The following is a 9,829-nucleotide window of genomic DNA, read 5'->3' as shown; positions in this document are numbered from 1 at the left end:
ATGTTTGGTGCGTTAATGAAAAACATGATTTTTAGCTATGTGAATTGCAGCTTGGCTATCACAATGGACTATAATGGGTTGAGAATGAGTGATACCAAGATCGGTAAGAAGATATCTTAACCAGTGCAACTCGGAAGAAAGTAAACCAAGTGAGCGATATTCTGCTTCAGCAAACGAATGAGAAACAGTTGGTTGTTTCTTGGTTTTCCAAGAAATTGGACTAGAGCCTAACATGGTAAAATAACCAATGGTGGAGCGATGTGTTGTAGGACAACTTGCCCAGTCAGAATAAGCATACCCAACAAGATTAAGTGAGCTTGATGCAGAAAGGAATAATCATTTACCAATAGTACCTTTAAGATAACGAACGACTCTATTAGCAGCATGAGTGGAATAAGGAGATTGCATGAATTGACTAAGCGTGTTGACTGCATATTGAATATCTGGTCGTGTGATAGTAAGATATAAAAGACGACCCACCAATCGATGATAAACTGTCGGATCAGGAAGTGGAGTACCATTTGCTAGTCTTAAGCGAAGATGTTGTTCCATAGGAAAATCAGATGGTTTTGAATGAGTCATACCAGAATCAAATAAAATGTCAAGGGTATATTTTCTTTGACATAGAAAAACGCCTTGTTTAGAGTGCGACACTTCAAAAACTAAAAAATATTTAAGAGTGCCAAGATCTTTGATGGAAAATGATTGAGCAAGAAAATGTTTGAATTCAGAAATGGCAGCATCATTATTGCCAGTGATAATAATATCATCAACATAGACAAGAACAAAAATCAATGTGGGGCCGTTAATATATGTAAAAAGACTATAATCTGAAATGGACTGTTTAAAACCATGACGAGTAAGTGTGGTTGAGAATTTATAGAACCACTATCGAGATGCTTGTTTTAGACCATAAATAGATTTATTTAATTTGCAAACACGAGTTTCCCCTTTACAAGAGAAGCCGGGAGGAAGTTTCATATAAACTTCCTCATTGAGATCTCCTTAGAGAAATGCATTGTTGACATCAAGTTGATACAGAGACCAACTTTTAATGGCAGCAATGGAAAGAAGGAGACGAACAGTAACTAGTTTGGCAACCGGTGCGAAGGTATCATGGTAATCTATACCTTCGACTTAAGTATAACCTTTTGCAACTAAACGAGCTTTATAGCGCTCAATTGAACCATCTGAACGATATTTAATTTTGTAAACCCACTTACAACCAACACAACAAGAATTTCATCTATTAGCGGCGGGGGACTCCGCTGCTAATAAGGTCTAAATCCGCCGCTAATACGCTGCGCCTAAATATTTGTCGCTAATAATGATTATTAGCGGCGGACTGACACATCCGCCGCTAATAATCATTTATTAGCGGTGGAGCTCGCCGCTAATACCTTCGTCAAAGTCATTATTATTAGCCGCGGGGTTCGCCGCTAATATTGTTTTTATAATATTTTTTAAATAAATTTTAAATAAATTAATATTTATTAAATTTAATTATTTTTTAAAAATAATTTATAATATAATTTAATAAAAATAAACATTTAATTAATTTAAACATAACTAACATTAAAATTAATATAAATAGTTTTAATATTTATCAACCTAGTAAATATCGCTATTGTCATTAAAAATAAATAAAGTATTAATTCAGTCCAAATATATAAACTAGTAACTAAATAAAATCATTAAGATTGATATTGAAATTATCCTCATCTTCAACATTTTGGTTTGGCTGTGAGGACGACGGCTGTGGCGGTGGCGGTGGCTGTGACGGCTGTGGCTGTGGCTGTGGTGGTGAAGGAATATAAGGTGGATGTGATGATCGTCCGAGCGTGAGGTCCCCAAATTGATCTCGAGGTTGTGGCTGTGGCTGCGACCCGCCTCCTGGAAAATCGGTAAAGCTAAAATATAGTGGAGGAGACTGGGAAGAGGGTCCAAAAGTGTATTGGTTTTGATACTGAGGAGGTTGTTGCGACGACACATGTGGCAGATACATTGGGTGAGGCTAGTACAGCTGCTGTGGCGGATAGAACTGCTGCTGTGAAGGAGGCTGATACTGTTGTGAAGGAGGCTGATATTGCTGCTGTGAATGAGGCTGGTGCTACTGTTGTGGCGGTGTATGAAGGTCAGGATTGGCAGTGTTACTCTGAGAAGACGAACCAACTCCATCTTCTTCTGGAAAATATAATACCAAATGAATAATTATGTCAAAAAAAGCTGGAGGAAAAATCAACTCCATCTTGCACAATATCTGAATAAGATCATTTTGTGCTTCCTCCATATCTTTAACATTTAAAGTCCTCGAACATATTTGCCTGAAGAAATGACACAATTCTGCAATAGTGGTCGATATAGATTTTGGAAGAAACTTGCGAACACCGAGAGAAAGTAATCGTTGCATTATCACATGACAATCGTGTGACTTCAACCCAAGAATATTTGTATCATTCTCAGACACTTTCTTCTTCAAATTTGAACAAAAGCCATCTGGAAATCTAACTCCTTTTATAAACTGACAAAACTGTTGCCTCTGCGCCGGAGTTAACACAAAAGGAGCGTGCTGCTTCATCAGCTTCCCATTATCATCTTCATAAATCCACAATTCTCTCACGCCCATCTTTTTCAAATCATGTCTAGCATTAGTGGTGTCCTTAGATTTATCATTGTCTAAGATGGTGCCAAGGAGACTATCACACACATTCTTCTCAACATGCATGACATCTATATTGTGTTTTAATTTGTTTGTACACCAATACTCAAGCTCGTAAAAAATACTTCTTTTCCTCCAATTACCTTCATCTACTCCTCTTTTACGTTTCACCCCCCCAAATTGGACATGTTTTCCTGGAACTTGCGCTGCAAGAGCATTAACTTGTTCTAGTATATCCTCACAAGTAAACCGTCTCGAAGGACGTCTTCTCTCAACTTCTCCATCGAACTCTTTGTCTCTTCTTATTCGATGAGTACTTGGCAAGAATCTTCTGTGACTAACGTAAGATGTCTTACCGATCACTTGGATGGAAGTTATGTCCCCATTACACGTAGGACAAGCTTTGTATCCCTGACCACTCCATCCAGACAAACTACTGCGAGTTGGAAAATCGTTGACTGTCCACAAAAGGGCTGCCCGCATCTTGAACATCCTGTTGGTCGTACTATCTCTTGTATCAACTCCGTTAACCCACAGATCCTTCAACTCATCCACCAATGGTCTCAGAAATACATCCATGTCCTTACCGGGTGATTTTGGCCCAGGAATAAGGAGGGTCAACATGAAATAATTGTCTTTCATGCACAACCAAGGTGGCAGATTATAGTTTGCCAACACCACAGGCCACATGCTGTATGCAAGGTTCATGTGGCCAAATGGATTAAATCCATCAGCAGCTAAGCCCAGACGAACATTTCTGGGATCCCTTGAAAAATCAGGATGCTTGGCATCAAAGTCCTTCCACGCAGAGCCGTCCACCGAGTATCGCATCACCCCTTCATCTTTTGATTTCCCAGCGTGATGCCATATCATGTGTTTTGCTGTAATCCTTGAACTATATAATCTTTTCAACCGAGGGGTCAACGGAAAGTAACGCATCACCTTGTGTGGCACTTTTTTTCCTTTCGTCATTTCGGAAGTAATCCATCTACTACTTCTGCATACTGGACATGTCTCTTTAGATGCATGCTCATTGTAAAATAAGCAGCAATCATACTGACACACATGAATGGACTCGTATCCCAACCCTAATTTTTTCAATATCTTTTTCACCTTGTAGTACGATCCGAGGATTTTGTTTTCCTTAGGAAATGCAAGCTTTAACAACTTCAGCAATTCATCAAATATGTTGTTAGGCATCTTCCCTCTAACTTTTAGATGCAATAACTTTGCTAAAAAGTTCAGGGATGAAATCCAATCACATTTAGGATACAACTCCGCTTTAATCTCCTCAAATAACTCGTCATAATACTGACTCCCACCGGGATCCCTTTCTACTTCCTCAGTTGTTGGTAAAAGGAAGTCTTCCACAACGTGAATCATCTCATCGTCTTCATTCTCATCAACCATGAAAAATCCACTTATCATAAGCTTGATGAAAACCCCTATCGAATACGTGTGCCCGAACTACATCTAATAAAGATTCAAATCTATTATTATTGCATCTCACACACGGGCACCTAATTCTTCCGTCAGAATCTTTATGTTCCGACGCCATCCTCAAAAAAGCTTGCAGACCATTTCAATATTCTTGACAACCACGATTTCTCAATGTTGTCAAAGTCTTGTCAATCGCCATCTAAAGTGTTATAAGAGTGTGAGTTTTAGTAATGTGAATAGAAATGGATAACAAAGAAGATTTGTTATAATTTTTGAAATCTTATGCAATATTATAATATCTTATGCTATTTTATGATGTTTTATTAGATAATGTTATTTATAAATTATTAAAAATTGATCAAAAAATAAATTATTATTTATATAATTATTTATTCTTAATTTTTAAAACTTTTATTAAATATAATTATCAATTTCTATATTCATGTAATTTATATTAAATAATGTTATTCAATAAAAAAATTAAATGAAATTATTTAATTAAATAATATTATATCAAACTTTTATTATTTAATTAATTAAATTATTAAAAATTAATCAAAAAATAAATTATTATTTATATAATTATTTATTCTTAATTTTTAAAACTTTTATTAAATATAATTATCAATTTCTATATTCATGTAATTTATATTAAATAATGTTATTCAATAAACAAATAAAATTAAATTATTTAATTAGACAATATTATATCAAACTTTTATTATTTAATTAATTAAATTATTAAAAATTAATCAAAAAATAAATTATTATTTATATAATTATTTATTCTTAATTTTCAAAACTTTTATTAAATATAATTATTTAATTAGACAATATTATATCAAACTTTTATTATTTAATTAATCAAATTAATAAAAAACAATTAAAAATAAATTATTATTTATTCATAATTTTTTAAAATTATATTAAATATAATTATCAATTAATTTATTAATTTTTCCTCGAGAAACTTAATATATTTATCCATTAATATATTTATTAATTTTTCCATTTAATTGTTTTTTTATAAAATAATATATATATATATATATAAACATTAGTGAAATAACTATTGTTCATTGAAAACAATTCATCAAATGGTTTCCTATATTCTCATTTTTTTTAAACAAAAAATAAACAACAATATCAAAATGTCTCAAGTCTGTGTAATACATATTGAATATGATTTCTTAGAAATTGTATTACTTACAATTCTCAGAACACAAATAATTTTTTTTTGATAAGATCCAACCAATACATAATTGATAAAAGTTCAATTTTAGAATCTAAAAATTACAAAATATAAACATTGAAATTTTGTAATAAAAAATAATAATAAAATTCCTTTGCAACACCTAACTACTCTAACTGAGAAATAAAAACGAAAAAGATTGGAAAATGGACAAACAAATCAATTTGACGATACATACATATTATTAACATATATCCTTCATTTCTAGAATGTACTTTATATATATATTATCCTTTATCAGAGAACACTATAATTAGAGTCAATGTATTTGAAAAATCTGCCAAGAAACGTCCTACCTTGAGAAACTTGAAGTTTGGCTCCAAAGTGAAATAGATGCCCTCTTGAGTCAATAAAGAACGAATAACAAGATAAAACCTCTCTGCCACAGATGACACTAATTTTAATAAGGGAATTATAGAAATAGGAACTATGTAGCAACTGAAAATGAAATTAACTTACGACGAAGGCGGCGACTATGGGTGTTTCTCGCCGTGGGTGATGCTTCCACTGGTTTCTCGACGGTGACTGTGGGTGTTTCTCAGCGGTTTTTTCTGGTTAGAGAGAGCAGACGGAGAAGAGAGAATGTGAGAGGCGAGGAAGAAGGGATGCGATGAAATTTTAAATTGCTCAAGAGCATTAGCGGCGGGGCTCGCCGCTATTATTAGTCCTCGTGGCTAATATTATTATTAGTGGCAGGTAGTCCGCGGCTAATAACAGTAATTACCCGCCGCTAATATTATAAGCGGCGGTAAGTCCGCGGCTAATAATAGTAATTACCCGCCGCTAATAATAGTAGCGGTGGGTAATCCACGGCTAATAATAGTAATTACCCGCCGCTAATAATAATTAAAAAATTCCCGGGCTTTTTTATTACGTCTATTGGCGGCGGACTATACGCGGCTAATAATCGTATGTCCGCCGCTAATAGATATAAATATTGATATTTTATATTTTTTTAAATACTCAAATATTATTAGCGGCGGACACCCTTGTCCGCCGCTAATAGTCTCTCTAATGACGGCGGACTGAGCCCGCCGCTAATGACCATGCCGCAAATGCCTATAATTGTTGTAGTGCAATGGGTGTTTTTCCTTCAGGAATAAAAGATAAAGTCCAAGTGTTATTTGATTTAAGAGCTTGAATTTCTTTTGGCATAGCATCACCCCATGCAATAGATTTCATGGATTGAGAATAAGATTTTGGTTCTTGATTTTCAATGATATTTGTTAATAAAGAATAATGAGAATGGCTAAAAGATGACAAAGAAAAATAATTGGCTAGTGGAAAAGCCGTTGATAGAGAAATATGATTGCATATATAATCTTTGAAGTGACGCACTGGTCGAGGATCTCGAGGCGGAGGATTATTTTGAGGAGGATGAGTATCCTCATGTATAGGCGAAGGAGATGATGAATGATTTAATGTATATTGTCAATTGTATTATCAATTGGAGAGCCAGCTGGAATAGATATTGCAGAATCATTATAATGATCTACTAGATTATTAGAGGTTGATTCTAGAGAAGCACTAGAAGAATGACTGAAAGAAAAACCAGTAGGAATAATTGGAGGTGTAATATAGTCAAAAGTTCCATTATCATGAATAGGAGTAATATTTATGGAATTGTTAAGTGATGGAGATTGAATACCACAATATGGAAAAAAATGTCTCATTGAATGTAACATCACGAGAAACATAAATTTTATGAGTTCGGATATCATATATGCAGTACCCCTTCTAACCATATGGGTAACCAACGAAAGATTCTAGGTTTAACTCTTTCATCAAATTTATGTTGAATGTTCATATTTTTAGCAAAGCATAAACATCCAAAAATTCGAAGAGATGAGTATGAAGGGGTAGTTCCAAGTAAAACTTGGTGAGGTGATTTATACTTAAGAGAAGGAGTAGGTAATTTATTTATAAGAAAAGCAGCAGTGAGAATACATTCACCACAAAAAGAAAGAGGCAAGTTGGCTTGAAATCGTAAAGCTCTAGCAACATCAAGTAGATCTCGATGTGCATGTTCAACAATGTCATTTTGTTGAGGGGTTGCAACACAACTGCGTTGGTGTATAATGTCATGTTCATGAAACCATGTTTGCATTTGTTTAGAAAGAAATTCAGTTCCATTGTCTGAACGAACAGTTTTGAGTTAGGGAAGAAAGATGTTCCCATTACCAGAATTAATTCGAGAAACTTTTGTCTTGAATTGGTTATTAAAAAAATGAACCAACATATTGAAAGTTTCAGATTTTTGGTTCATTAAATAAATCCAAGTACACCTTGAATAATCATCAACAATTGTTAAGAAAAAACGAGATCCATTTTTAGAAGGGGTAGAAAAATGCCCCCAAATGTCAACATGAATTAATTCAAAACAATGAGAAGAACAAGACGAGCTTTGAGGAAAAGAAAGGTGTGATTGTTTAGCACGTGGACATACATCACAAACAAAATTCTTATTTGGAATAATACTTGGAAAAGTCTTGACAAGAAATTTAAAACAAGAACTAAATGGATGACCAAGGCGAGAATGTCATATGTCAAACTTATTACAACGTTGGAAAGAAAAAGCAGACTTAGAAATTAAACTAGCATCTAGATAAAAGAGGCCATTACAAGCACTACCCCGACCAATCGTCGTCTTCGTTGCTCGGTCCTGAAAGATACATTGAGAAGATGAAAATAAGACATCACAATTGCTTAATTTTGTTAATTGTAAAATATATAATAAATTAAATTAGAAGCACCTGAATCAATAAATCAAGAAGAAGATAAACAAGTGAGGATTGTACCTGCCAAATGAATCGATGATCCATTAGATTAATCTTTGGATAAAAGTGCAAGAAGCTTGTTGTATTGTACTGGTGTCAATGGATTAGAGACTGGAGCAGTAGATGAATGTGGAGCGGAAGTAGATGAATATGGCTCTGATTTCTTCACCTGCTGGTGTGGGAAGCCATGAATTTGGTAGCATGTAGCAAGAGTATGACCATGCTTGTAATGCCCCAAATTTCCTAATAAGGTTTAGGACATTGATTAGGAGGCCGGGAGGGCCATAATTGATTTATTATGTTATTTAATCATCATATGCATGTTCATGTGAATTATATTATTATACGATGGTAAATGCATGCATATGTGAGTATTTATTATTATAAGGGTATTTTGGTAATTTGGCCGTTGTGGGCGTAATTGTGTATTTTGGGTGCATGGTGGTGATTAATTAATATAGCCATATTATAAGGTGGATTGGTTCGAGCTATTCGGCATGAGACGATCATGAGATGTAAGTGTTCGGTCTAGTCATAATGGGTTTAAGTTCGGGGCTTGGGGTGAGTCTTGGGGTCATTTTGATGACTAGAGCATTACCGGGAACAAAAGGGTAATGGGATATGATTTATTGGTATTCGAGATTATTGAGAATATCGGGAATTGGAGAGCATTAATTATAATTAACGAGATAGGCGGGAAATGACGGTTTTGCCCTTGGGGTGGCTTTAGGAACCTTAAATGACCTAGGGGCATTTAGGTCATTTAGCTTGGATTTATATGAGGGATAGTAGGCTGCGGAAAACATAACTTCTTCTCTCCCATACATGTTTTCCCCTTTGCTTTTCTTTGAATTTTGAGAGCCCAAATTGAGGAGTTAAGCTAGGAGATCAAAGGTGGGAGCTTAGGAACTTGATTCAGCCATTAAAGGGGATTCAAAATCAAGTTTAAGGTAAGTTCCAGCCATTCGTTTCATGGTATACTCTGTTTTGGCTTTTAACTTTTAGCTTGTGATTTCTTGGTAAATAGTTGGAATTAATGGAAGTTTAGTTGATGTTTAACTTGGGTTTTGATGTGGGTGAGTTGTTGATAATGTTTGGTGGTTGAATTGGATGTTAGGTTGAGGTTTGGGACTGGTTTGAAGGTTTGGCTTCGAGGAGAAACGCAGGGGAAGCAAGCTGGTGTCTTGCTGGTTTGCGTAATGTGCCGCGGCTTGGCTATGGTGTGCCGCGGCCTGAGTGTGTTTCTGGGAAGAATTATGCTTCTGTCTGAGGGTGAGCCGTGGCATGGCTATGGTGAGCTGCGGCCCATCAGGGCATTTTTGGCCAAAAGTGAGTTTTTGACTTGGGGATGTTACCCATAGGCCTTGGGGTCGATCCTACTACCCGGTTAAGTGTGGATTGATGTCTCGGATGCTAGATATTGGTTTGGGAACTTGTATTGATTATTTTTATTGATGGTGTCCTATATTTGGTTATGACTAGGTGACCGCTAAAGAACTAAAAATTGATCGTTCTCAAGGGTCGTTCTTTTAATCATTCTAGCTCGAATCTGAGGTAAGGAAACTGCACCCTGTGTATATGTGACATGCATGACTATTCTTGATGCATGTTGGTTGGTTATTAAACATGACATGCATGGCTATGAATGGTGAATGTTGGATTGTTAAGTATAATGCATGTGATGCATGAGGAACATGTGAT

Source organism: Humulus lupulus, chromosome 8 (genome assembly GCF_963169125.1).
Source record: "Humulus lupulus chromosome 8, drHumLupu1.1, whole genome shotgun sequence".
Taxonomy (NCBI): Eukaryota; Viridiplantae; Streptophyta; class Magnoliopsida; order Rosales; family Cannabaceae; genus Humulus; species Humulus lupulus.
The sequence above is the reverse complement of the archived record's forward strand: the minus strand, read 5'-3'. Positions refer to the sequence as shown.